Here is a 10,500-nt window from a genome sequence, read left to right as displayed (position 1 = left end):
GTAACAGCATTTAACCGGTTGGCAATGGAAACCGACTGGCCACAGGAAAAAAGAATGGCTCTGTTCTACCAGGGACTACGGGAGGACTTAAAGGATCTTGTGGCTCAAGTAGATCCTCAGCCAGATGAATGTTCCGCGATGATTGACCTAGCACTCAGGTTGGATCAAAGACAGAGTGAGCGACGGCAGGACAGGCGGAAATGGGACAATAAGCCGATAGTGAGTTTGGACCAGCAAAAACTAACCAGAGCAGTGGAGAAGGGAACTGAGGAACCTATGCAAATTGGCTCGGTGCGGGGACCTCTGAGCAAGGAGGAGAAGGAAAAGAGGCGCAGAGACAAGTTATGTCTGTATTGTGGAAAAGCAGGGCACTTCGTGCGGGAATGTCCTACCAAGCCCATTAAAGGAGGGCCTTCGGGAAACGAGAAAGCTCGCCCATGAGGGTGGTAGGAGCGAGCGAAGCAGAAAACACCCCATTGAATTTGGCTAATGTGCACATGACTCAGGAAGCCCACATCACAGTGATCGGGGATTTGCATTGGCAAGAGGAATGGGTGCCCGTTACTCTAATGGTGGATTCGGGCGCCACAGGTAACTTCGTGGACGTTCAATTAGCTCGGAAAATGGGTCTTCCGTTACGTGCTAAGACTCTACCAGAAGAAGTGAAGTCCGTAGACGGGTCCCCGTTAATCTCAGGGCCAGTGACTCAGCAAACAGAACCGTTGCACCTGAAAATGGGTACCACACACCAGGAAACCATTGTCTTCGATGTCATAGCGGCCCCTCAATTCGGATTTATCCTGGGACTGACTTGGCTGCGACTTCACAATCCACAGGTAAACTGGAAGGCTGGCTCAGTTTCTTTTAATTCTGTCTTCTGTCAAGAATATTGTTCAGTATCTGTTCCACAGTTCGTCGCAGGAAGTGCACTCCCAGAACTACCTCAGGCATACCAAGATTTTAGGGATGTTTTCAGCAAAGCCGCCGCCGAAACCCTACCGCCACATCGGCCATTTGACTGCCGGATTGATTTGGAAGCAGGGGCAGTACTTCCTTGTAGTAGGATATATGCTCTAACAGAAGCAGAAAATCAGTATCTGAAAGATTACATTGAAACAAATCTGGCAAACGGGTTTATCCGACACTCTACGTCACCCGTTTCCTCCCCCTTGTTCTTCGTACCCAAAAAGACTGGAGAGCTCAGAACATGTATCGACTACAGGGCAATCAACAAAATTACCATCAAGAACCGCTACCCTTTGCCTTTGATACCGGTGTTGTTGGATCAGGTACGTGGGTCGACAATCTACACCAAATTGGACCTGCACGGGGCCTATCATCTGGTAAGGGTACGCAACGGTGATGAGTGGAAAACGGCATTTCGGACGAGATTTGGCCTGTACGAGTATCAGGTTATGCCGTTCGGCCTATGCAATGCCCCAGCAGCTTTCCAGCATTTCCTGGATGAAGTGCTCCGCGGGTACCTGGACGTGTTCGCGGTGGTCTACATTGATGACATCTTGATTTATTCCCAGAACTTGGAGGATCACCAAAAACACGTCCTGGCAGTCCTACAGAGGCTTCGGGAACATCACCTATATGCAAAACTCGAGAAGTGTGAGTTCCATCAATCCACTGTGGAGTTTCTAGGGTTCATTCTGTCACCTCAAGGAGTCACCATGGACAAGAAAAAAGACAATCTATCCTGGATTGGCCCTCACCGAAATCAGTAAAAGACATTCAAACAGTTCTTGGCTTCGCCAATTTTTATCGTCGCTTCATAGAAGGATTCGCCAAGAAGGTCCAGCCCATGACTAGACTGTTACGGAAGGGGGTAACCTTTTCCTGGGAAGAAGCGGCTGAGGCAGGCTTTCAGGCTCTAAAAAAGGCTTTCGTTACTGCCCCGGTGCTAATACATCCTGATCCAACCAAACCATACATTGTAGAGACGGACGCCTCCAGTTATGCGGTGGGGGCCATTCTTTCGCAACGAACTGAACATGGACAATTACACCCAGTTGCCTACTACTCTCGAATGTTGTTACCCGCAGAACAAAACTACGCCATAGCTGACAAGGAACTGTTGGCGATTAAAACAGCATTCGACGAATGGCGACATTATCTAATGGGGGCTCGACATACTGTAACCATTTATACCGACCACCGAAACTTGCAGTTCTTGAAATCAGCAAAGGCTCTCAGTCCCAGGCAGCTCAGATGGGCCATGCAGTTCTCCGAATACGATTTTGTAGTCACTTATCGCCCAGGAGCTGAGAATCGAAAAGCAGACATTCTATCAAGGTATCCGGAACCAGATCCCGATCAATCCACCACAAGAGTAGAAGAGCCCAAGCCAATGGTTGATCCCAGTCGTGTAATCGGGAGTGTAGCTGCGGATGCGGTTTTCGATACTATTAGAAAGGCGATGTCAGCACAGCAATTAGTCCAATGGGCTAGTCAGAACAAAAACCAAACTATTAAGGAAGGATTACCTTTTTTTAAATCAGCCTTGTATTTACCCACGACACCCCTGCAACAACAAGCCATTAAATGGTGTCATGACTCAAAATTCGTAGGTCACCCCGGAAAAGCTAAAACAATTGAGTTAATAAAACGCCATTTTTGGTGGCCGTCCATACCTAAGGATGTTCATACATATGTGACCCAGTGCGAAACTTGCCTCAGAAACAAATCAGATCATCAACGACCATCAGGAACTCTACAACCCTTGCCGACGCCTCCTGCTCCTTGGCATTCCGTGTCTATGGATCTAATTGTGGATCTACCATTAAGTCGAGGGTTTAACACAATTTATGTAATAGTGGATTACCTCACTAAAATGGCTCACTTCATACCATGCACTGGTACCCCGTCAGCCAATACTCTGGCAGACTTGTTTTTGCAGCATGTCGTCCGCCAGCATGGCTTACCGCACATTGTCATCTCTGATCGTGGACCACAATTTACGTCAAGGTTTTGGCAGGCTTTCTGTAGATCTGTGGGTATGGACATACGACTCTCCACCGCTTATCACCCAGAAACTGACGGACAGACGGAGAGGCTAAATCAAACTCTCGAACAATACCTCCGGTGCCTTACTCTTGGTAAGGAGGATAATTGGGCGGACGTTATTTGGTTAGCTGAAATAGCATATAATAATGCAATACATACTTCAACCAAGACGACTCCTTTCTACAGTAACTATGGGTATCATCCCCGCTTTCAACCAGCCCTTGTAGGACACGTACCCGAAGTACCAGCAGCAGCCGCGAAGAAAAAACATCTTGAAGAAATATGGTGCTCAGTGCAGGATAACTTGAGAGCATCGAAAAAGGCTTATAAATACCAAGCAGATAAAGGGAGACGACCAGGTCCACAATACCAGGTAGGGGATCGGGTGTGGCTATCCACTCGTCATCTCCGGTTACAGGGATCACGAAAGTTCATGCCCCGGTTTATCGGCCCGTTTCCTGTGCAAGCTTTGGTGGGACCAGTAGCTGTACGGTTGATCTTAGCGGCACACATGAAAATACATCCAGTATTCCACATAGCCCTACTCAAACCAGCCCCGGCCACTTCCAAAACCAAGAATCCTCCTCCTATTCTAGTCAATGATCAGCCCGAGTTTGAGGTCCGCAAAATCCTTAATTCCCGTTGTACCCGGCGTAAACTCTTTTACTTAGTGGATTGGAAGGGGTATGGCCCGGAGGATAGGTCCTGGGAACCCGCTGAAAACATTCATGCTCCTCGGCTCCTTCGCCTCTTTCATTTGTCCAATCCATCTAAACCTGGGTGTGCCGGAGGGAGGGGGAGTACTGTCAGGATTGAGACTGGTGGGGGCTCTAGCAGTGTGGCAGGTACCACTGTCAGGATTGAGGCTGGTGGGGGCTCTAGCAGTGTGGCAGGTACCACTGTCAGGATTGAGGCTGGTGGGGGCTCTAGCAGTGTGGCAGGTACCCTAATGGGGCGTAGGATTCATCCTACATTATTCCCCAGGCGTGTCCTTCATCCCTATTTCAGGAAACAGTCTCCGGGACGAAGGACAGCCCAGGAATTACGTTTCCCAGCAGGCCGAGCGTGGCACAGGCCTGCTGGGATGAAGTCAGCCAAACCCGCGCGAATGCGCATGCGCGAGCCACGCCCGAAGTCCCACGCTTGAGATTCCGGCCAGCAGAGAGGAAGGACGTGCAGAGCCTGAGCTCCTGACGGCATGCCTACGCGGGGCTCCCCGCCGCCTGTTAGCCACCCCAGGCCCCGCGTGACTAATCAGATAAGTGCAAAGCAAAGCGCGCACGTTCCGGCAGCATTCTAGAGAGACAGTTCATTGGCGGGAGTCACGCTTGAATTTCCGAACTGGAACCGCGCCCGAGGCGGTTAGGGAATGCATGGCGCTCCGTCCAATAACCCAGCATGAGACACCATTAACACGCGATTGTGTTCCTAGATGAAGCATGCTTCCTATATGTGTTTAGACTGAAAAGACACCCGAGCAGAAGTGCAATTCTGAACTATTAATCCCTAACAGCGACTCCGCTCATATGTACGCTTTCGTTCTGACGTATGTCTTGCCTCTTGCAGTGCTTGTGAGGTACAGAACATCATAGGGTTCTAGCAGCCCGAAAAGACCAGAAGACTACACGGCAGTGCCGAAGCTAAGTGCAATTTCCATTGTTACTGTAGGGCATGTTTAGAAACTGGGCATTGAATGTATAATTCTGTATGATGTAATGCAGACACAGCTTCCCTCCATGAAGTAATGGGTGGATAGCGGTAGAACTTAAGGTCCAGAAACTGGTAGAGGGCTCCAGTACAAAAGCCCAACATCATCTGGCATCTGAGTGTATTGTTGAATGTGAAGTGAACATGGTAACTGGTCTGGGGCTCCAGTACAAAGGCCCATTTCGTCTGGTATGAGCAAGAGAGTGCCAGTGAATGCAAAAGCACCAGGGCGGAGAACTCCAGATACTGGAGCCGGAGCTGAGGAGCATGTTACCCTGATCTTCCCCATCCATAACTTCTTCCTCTCCCTCTTTCCGGTGTTCCCAAACAACCTCTACCCATCCAACCATCGGACCCTAACCCTCTTTCCCCCAAGGGTCAAGGCGGCCTGCGTTACTTGCTCCCAGGTACCAAGACCCGACGGGGAGGGAGGTGTTCTAGCCGCGTTTGTGCTGCCTCTGCGGAGAAGTAAGAAGTCTGACATGCCCAATCTCTAGTCTGTCTAGGGACAGTCCCCTGTTCCCACTACTTCAGGTGACATCCTCTGTGTCATATAGTTGAGTGCTCTCCAGGCGCTCATCTTCCCTTCCACCTTGGGATATTTGCTCCAGCCCCATCTCATCATAACTTTTATCGATCGTTTCCCCGATACTTCGAGTGTTGAAGTCATCTTCAATATTTGTCCCACTTATTCCTTGCACCGAGTTGTGTGCAGGAAATAATTCTTCTAGGTCTTCCCAGTCTACAACAGGATTGGGTTTTTTTAACTTCCCGCTCCAAATATTCAAGATCTCATGCCCTCTGTCTGCGCTTACGTTCTGCTTCCTTATCTATTCCCTTGCGCTTCTTCACTTCTTCTCTAGCCTTGTCTACTTCCCTCATCCTTTCAGTTCTATGTTCCTTTGCCCTTCTAATTTCCTCATCTTCTCTTCTCTTCATTTTCTTCTCTCGTGCTCTTTGCTCTTCTTCCGACCTTTGCTTATTATGTTTGTACTGGTCATAGGCTGCCTTCTGGTTGCGATCAAGCTGTTTCTCTTGCTCTTCGTGATAGTTGTTCTCGCTTTAGCCTATCCTTCCTTCTTGTCCTTTCGTCCCTATTTCCATCTCTTTTTCTCTTTCTCTCCTTTGCGTCTCATCAGACCTCTCTCTAGGCCTTACATCATCACTTCCTTTTCCATCCAACCTCAGCAATATCTGACGTCCCATCCATTCGTCTTTCGCGACTGCTATCTCATCAACTCTACCTTCATTTCCCTTCCCTTTCTTTCCCTCTCTCTCCTTATCAGGATGTGCACAACTCTGTGCCCAATCTTTTCCTTCATCTTCGCGTCTCTCCTTGTCCCTCAGGACCGTGGAGGCAATTTTGTTTTCCTGTTCCTTTCCCTTATTGTTGTCACTACTGTACGTAGGCGGCCCATATGCGGGGTTGCTATACCCCGTAGCTGCCTTAAGTTCTCTTAGCGGGTAAAGCCCCTCTGTCTTGCTCCCTTCAATGACTGGCTCAGGCGGGGCTGGTGGTGCGGTAGGTGTCTCACCCCCCCTCCGTACATACATTTAGTATCCAGTCTGTGGGTGGTTCTTCCACCTTCGTCTCTTCAAACATCTTCCACAATTCTAGAATAGCAAGACGTTTCTCTAGCTTCTTGCCTGTATATGTGGCATGTAGAAAAGTCGTCATATGTTGTAAAACGGCTTTAGATAGGGACCCATTGTGTGGCCACGGCATAAAAATCTTGTGGGCAGTACCCTTAACCCACTCTGTGCTATACTTTTTTAGTTTAGGAGCATGCTTAGGTAGTTGCATGCACAGATGTGCAAGTGGGGTGACCTCCTCCATTTTCAATTCCGTTACCAACAATATTTATACAGTTTATTCTTTTCCTAGTATGAGTGAGCACCAGATACGCAAGTTCCAATCCAATCTTTTCCCGCCACATTTTTTTTATACTATCAATTAACTCAAAACTATCAATTCATTAGCGATTCCCCCTCAGTTACAGAATCGCGTAAAACCAAATTTCATTTCGGACAATCAACGATACAGTTCTATTACATTTGACGTACAACAGAACACATATGACAGACACTTGACAGACTAGACCGACACCAGCTCGTCATACATATACCTGCCTTTTAATCAATACCCCATAGTGGAGTTTAAATAAACTCCTTTGATGCGTCTTTAAACGTCACCGTAGTCTAATTGTCCCTTATTATATGGGCTATGAGTTCACGTTTCTTCTGACCGCTGTATTAAAGCTCAGGAACAAGGCGAATCCTTAGGTTTTTATCTCGGGTGTCCCCCCGGTATCCACTCTTTATCTCTTATGCTCGAGTCATTACCCCCCCCCCTATATATATATATATAGTCTTCTCTACTTCTGACTATTTGAATTTTTTCTCCGCCACCCTCCGTTACCTTTACTGCATCTTTTCCTCTCTGGAGCTTCGGCATCAGCGCCCCTTCCTCTTCAGCCTCTTACATTTTTTTCATCCGATTGGCTGCCCGTGGGAATGAGAAGGGTTATGCTTGGAAAAGTGGGTTCCTTCAGACCCACTGCAGATTTTGGATGGACTTACTCTATCATTGTCCGCGGGAAGCTTCTCAGCCTACTCGGCTGGAATGGCGAAAGGACTTGTGATATTGTCGAAGGCCTAGAGTTACTTCGTGCCGTCAGTCTATAGGTGTCTTATAACTATATTAATCAATAATCCATAATCGATAACCAATGGCCGTAACCATCCTCACGCTACCAAGTGTACAGGAGGGCGGGAAATTCACCGACGGGCCCGTCGATCAGTGCTCACCCTCTAGTACTTGTAAGACAGGATAGTGAGGGATGGGGGTGCAGGATTCACTTACTCCGACACGACTCAATAATGAGGACTCAGCAGTTTGGCAAGGGGAAGACTGTTTAATGACAAGTACATCAAACAGTGAAACAAATGGGAATCTGCATCGTTGCTATCACCTGTCTCGCTCCAACTTCCTCAAACTTCAGTTGAACAGCAATTCTTATAGGCAATATTCTTCATCATTGACTTCTAATTCTACAAAACTCGTCATGCAATATAATTGGTTAGTAAAGGTAACTTAAGTATATATAGGTGCTATATCTGTATATGTTAATAGAGCATGCGGATTAGATAATTCTTATCGGGTGGGCGTTTACGCCCCTCCCTCTACATCACACATGATAGATGTCACTGCAAGTACGGCGTCTCATTGGTTCTACGATATATAGGACCCCAGATAACTTGGTCCATTGTGGTTGGGCAGGTTACACCCTACATAAATTTCCACTTTGAATTAGTAGCATGCAGAATGGACACCCAGGTGCCTGGTGTCCCAAGTTTCACCCTGCCTCCCTTCCATCAATCAGTATCAGATCCGCTCAGAAGTCTGAGTCTTGTTTGCTGATGCTCTCCTCCCCTTCTCTGGATGACCTTGACTTCCTAGGCATGAGACGCTCTTTGAGTTTCGATTCCGCTCCTTCTCTTGCCTCTGGCTGGGTTATGAAACTTGTCCTGTCAGGCCTCTGGCAGCCTGGGTACATTTCTGCTTTTACAAAATGGAGTCGCACTTGTACAATGTGTCTTATTGAGGTAGATATATGGTTGGCGCTTGCCGCTCTAATCTTCTACTAAGCATTGCAAGCAGTATCGATTTCTTTAGCCTCTTGCATTCCAAGCCTATTTACACATGTTTAACTGGTCGGTTGCTTCCATCCCGTCTCGTAGCAACGTTTCCTCACATTTTAACATCGTCTCTTCTCTGTGTCCATTACATTTATTTTCGTAACTACTCGCACTGGCGTGCTATCTTCGATGGCTGCTTTTGTTCATTCGCGAGTCTGTCCAGGCACTTGTGTCATTTCCACTGGCCTTCCATTAAGGCTCTTTGGGTCTCTTCGTGGATCGTCTGTATGTACTCTTTGTTTCGTATCAGCGGCTGGTACGGCTGGCTGATAGGGTACCGTGCTGCCCAGGGTTGTCTGGTTATGGGCGCTTCAACAGGTATGGATCTTCTGATGTACACTGGGCAGAGCCCCAGTGCAGCTCTTTGTTGGTTCATTTGTTCCTCATACATCACATACCTTGGTGAGTACTCTCCTGGTACCTCAAAATGAGGGGCAGGGTGCAGGCCATGTCTGGGACCTCCTCTACACTTCGTCCAGTCATCAGCTCAAATGGAGACATCTTGGTTGCAAAAGAAGGTGTAGATCTGATGTCCATCAGGACAAGCAGTAATTGGATGTCCCAACTTGGCCCAGAGGCTGCCACAAACTTTTGTTTAGAATGCTCATAATGGCTTTATTGTACCTCTCAACTCCACCACTAGAGGACAATTGGTATACAATGTGAAGTTTCCTTTTTACCCAAGTATCTCCCACATCTTTGTCATCACTTCGCTGGTGAAGGCACTACCTTGGTCTGACTCAATCCTTTGGGGTAGGCCAAAACGCGAGATGTGATTGATCATTAGGGCAGCTGCTGTTTCTGCCTTGCAATTTGGGGCCGGGAGACATTCCACCCATTTGGTAAACAAGTATGTTACGGTTAACATGTACTTGTTCCCCCTAGAATAGCGAATCACGGGCCTGCTGAAATCTACTTGTAAATCTCACTAAAGCAGTGTCATCCCCCTCTTCTGGAGGGGAGCTCGGTGTGTGAGTGAAGATGGCTGAAATTGTGTACACACAAGATACCCCTTCAAGTATTGGTCGAGGTCCTGCCCCATGTGTGACCAGTATGCAAGCTCTCGCAAGATTTCTAAAGTAGTGGGAAACCCCCGATGACCGGCTGTGGCCGCATCATAGGTGTGACTTGGCATCAGGGTTCAGAATGAGGTAGGGACCACCCACTGGTCTGAGCCAGATATGGATCTCCTTACCAACAAACCGTCTTGGATTCGGAACACTTTTGGACATTTCATCAACACTCTGAGGTCCTCTTTCCCAATGTAATCGGTATCCATCAGGCGAAAGTTCTCAGGGTTCTCAATGGGTTGATAAAATTTACCGATAATCAGATTCCCTTTTTGTGCTGTGATTAAATCAGCATCTGGGGTCTCCTTACTCCGTTGGGCAGTTGAGAGTTCATTGTGTGCATTTGTTAGGGACCTAGTGATTGCAGTGACCTGGATTTCCCCCACCAGGGACTCTATCTCGAGGAGATCCCCCTGGATGGCTTTTGTTTTGGCCAGCTGATCAGCCAGGTTGTTTCCAGTTTTGTATGGCCCCTCTATACTGGAATGACCCTTGATCTTCTTCCAGTAGGATCATTCCATTAGAGGTGACCAGATGATCAACATTTTGGATTAGCTTCCCATGTTTAAGCGGTTTGTTGTTAGCACATAGCATGACTCTGGTTTTCCAATTTACCAGGTACTCCACAAACCCGTTCCGGACATAGTCTGAATCGGTGATTGTGACCAGTTTGTGGAGTTGGTGTTGGATGGCAGTGAGGATGGCCTGATAAACTGCCATCAATTCTGCCACCTGACTACTGCAGGGACCGATTTTTGTACCCAGCGTAGGGTTGCAGGGATTCATTTACCCAGGCATTCCCAATGCTGGCCACCAGTTCCTTTTCCCCGTTGTTGTCAACATGGTAGGAGCACCCGTCCACATAAACTGTGGGCATTCCCACACACTTGTCCTCTTCATAGACTTTGTGCAGGGAATTCAGGTGTGCTTCGATGTTGTCTTGGGTTTTAAGACTTTTGTCCTCGAGACAGTTTTCTCTGGCACAATCATGCAAGTCAGCCAGACCTTGCGC

The sequence above is a fragment of the Ambystoma mexicanum genome, chromosome 6q, assembly GCF_040938575.1.
Source record: "Ambystoma mexicanum isolate Mex_15411 chromosome 6q, UKY_AmexF1_1, whole genome shotgun sequence".
Classification (NCBI taxonomy): domain Eukaryota; kingdom Metazoa; phylum Chordata; class Amphibia; order Caudata; family Ambystomatidae; genus Ambystoma; species Ambystoma mexicanum.
The sequence above is the reverse complement of the archived record's forward strand: the minus strand, read 5'-3'. Positions refer to the sequence as shown.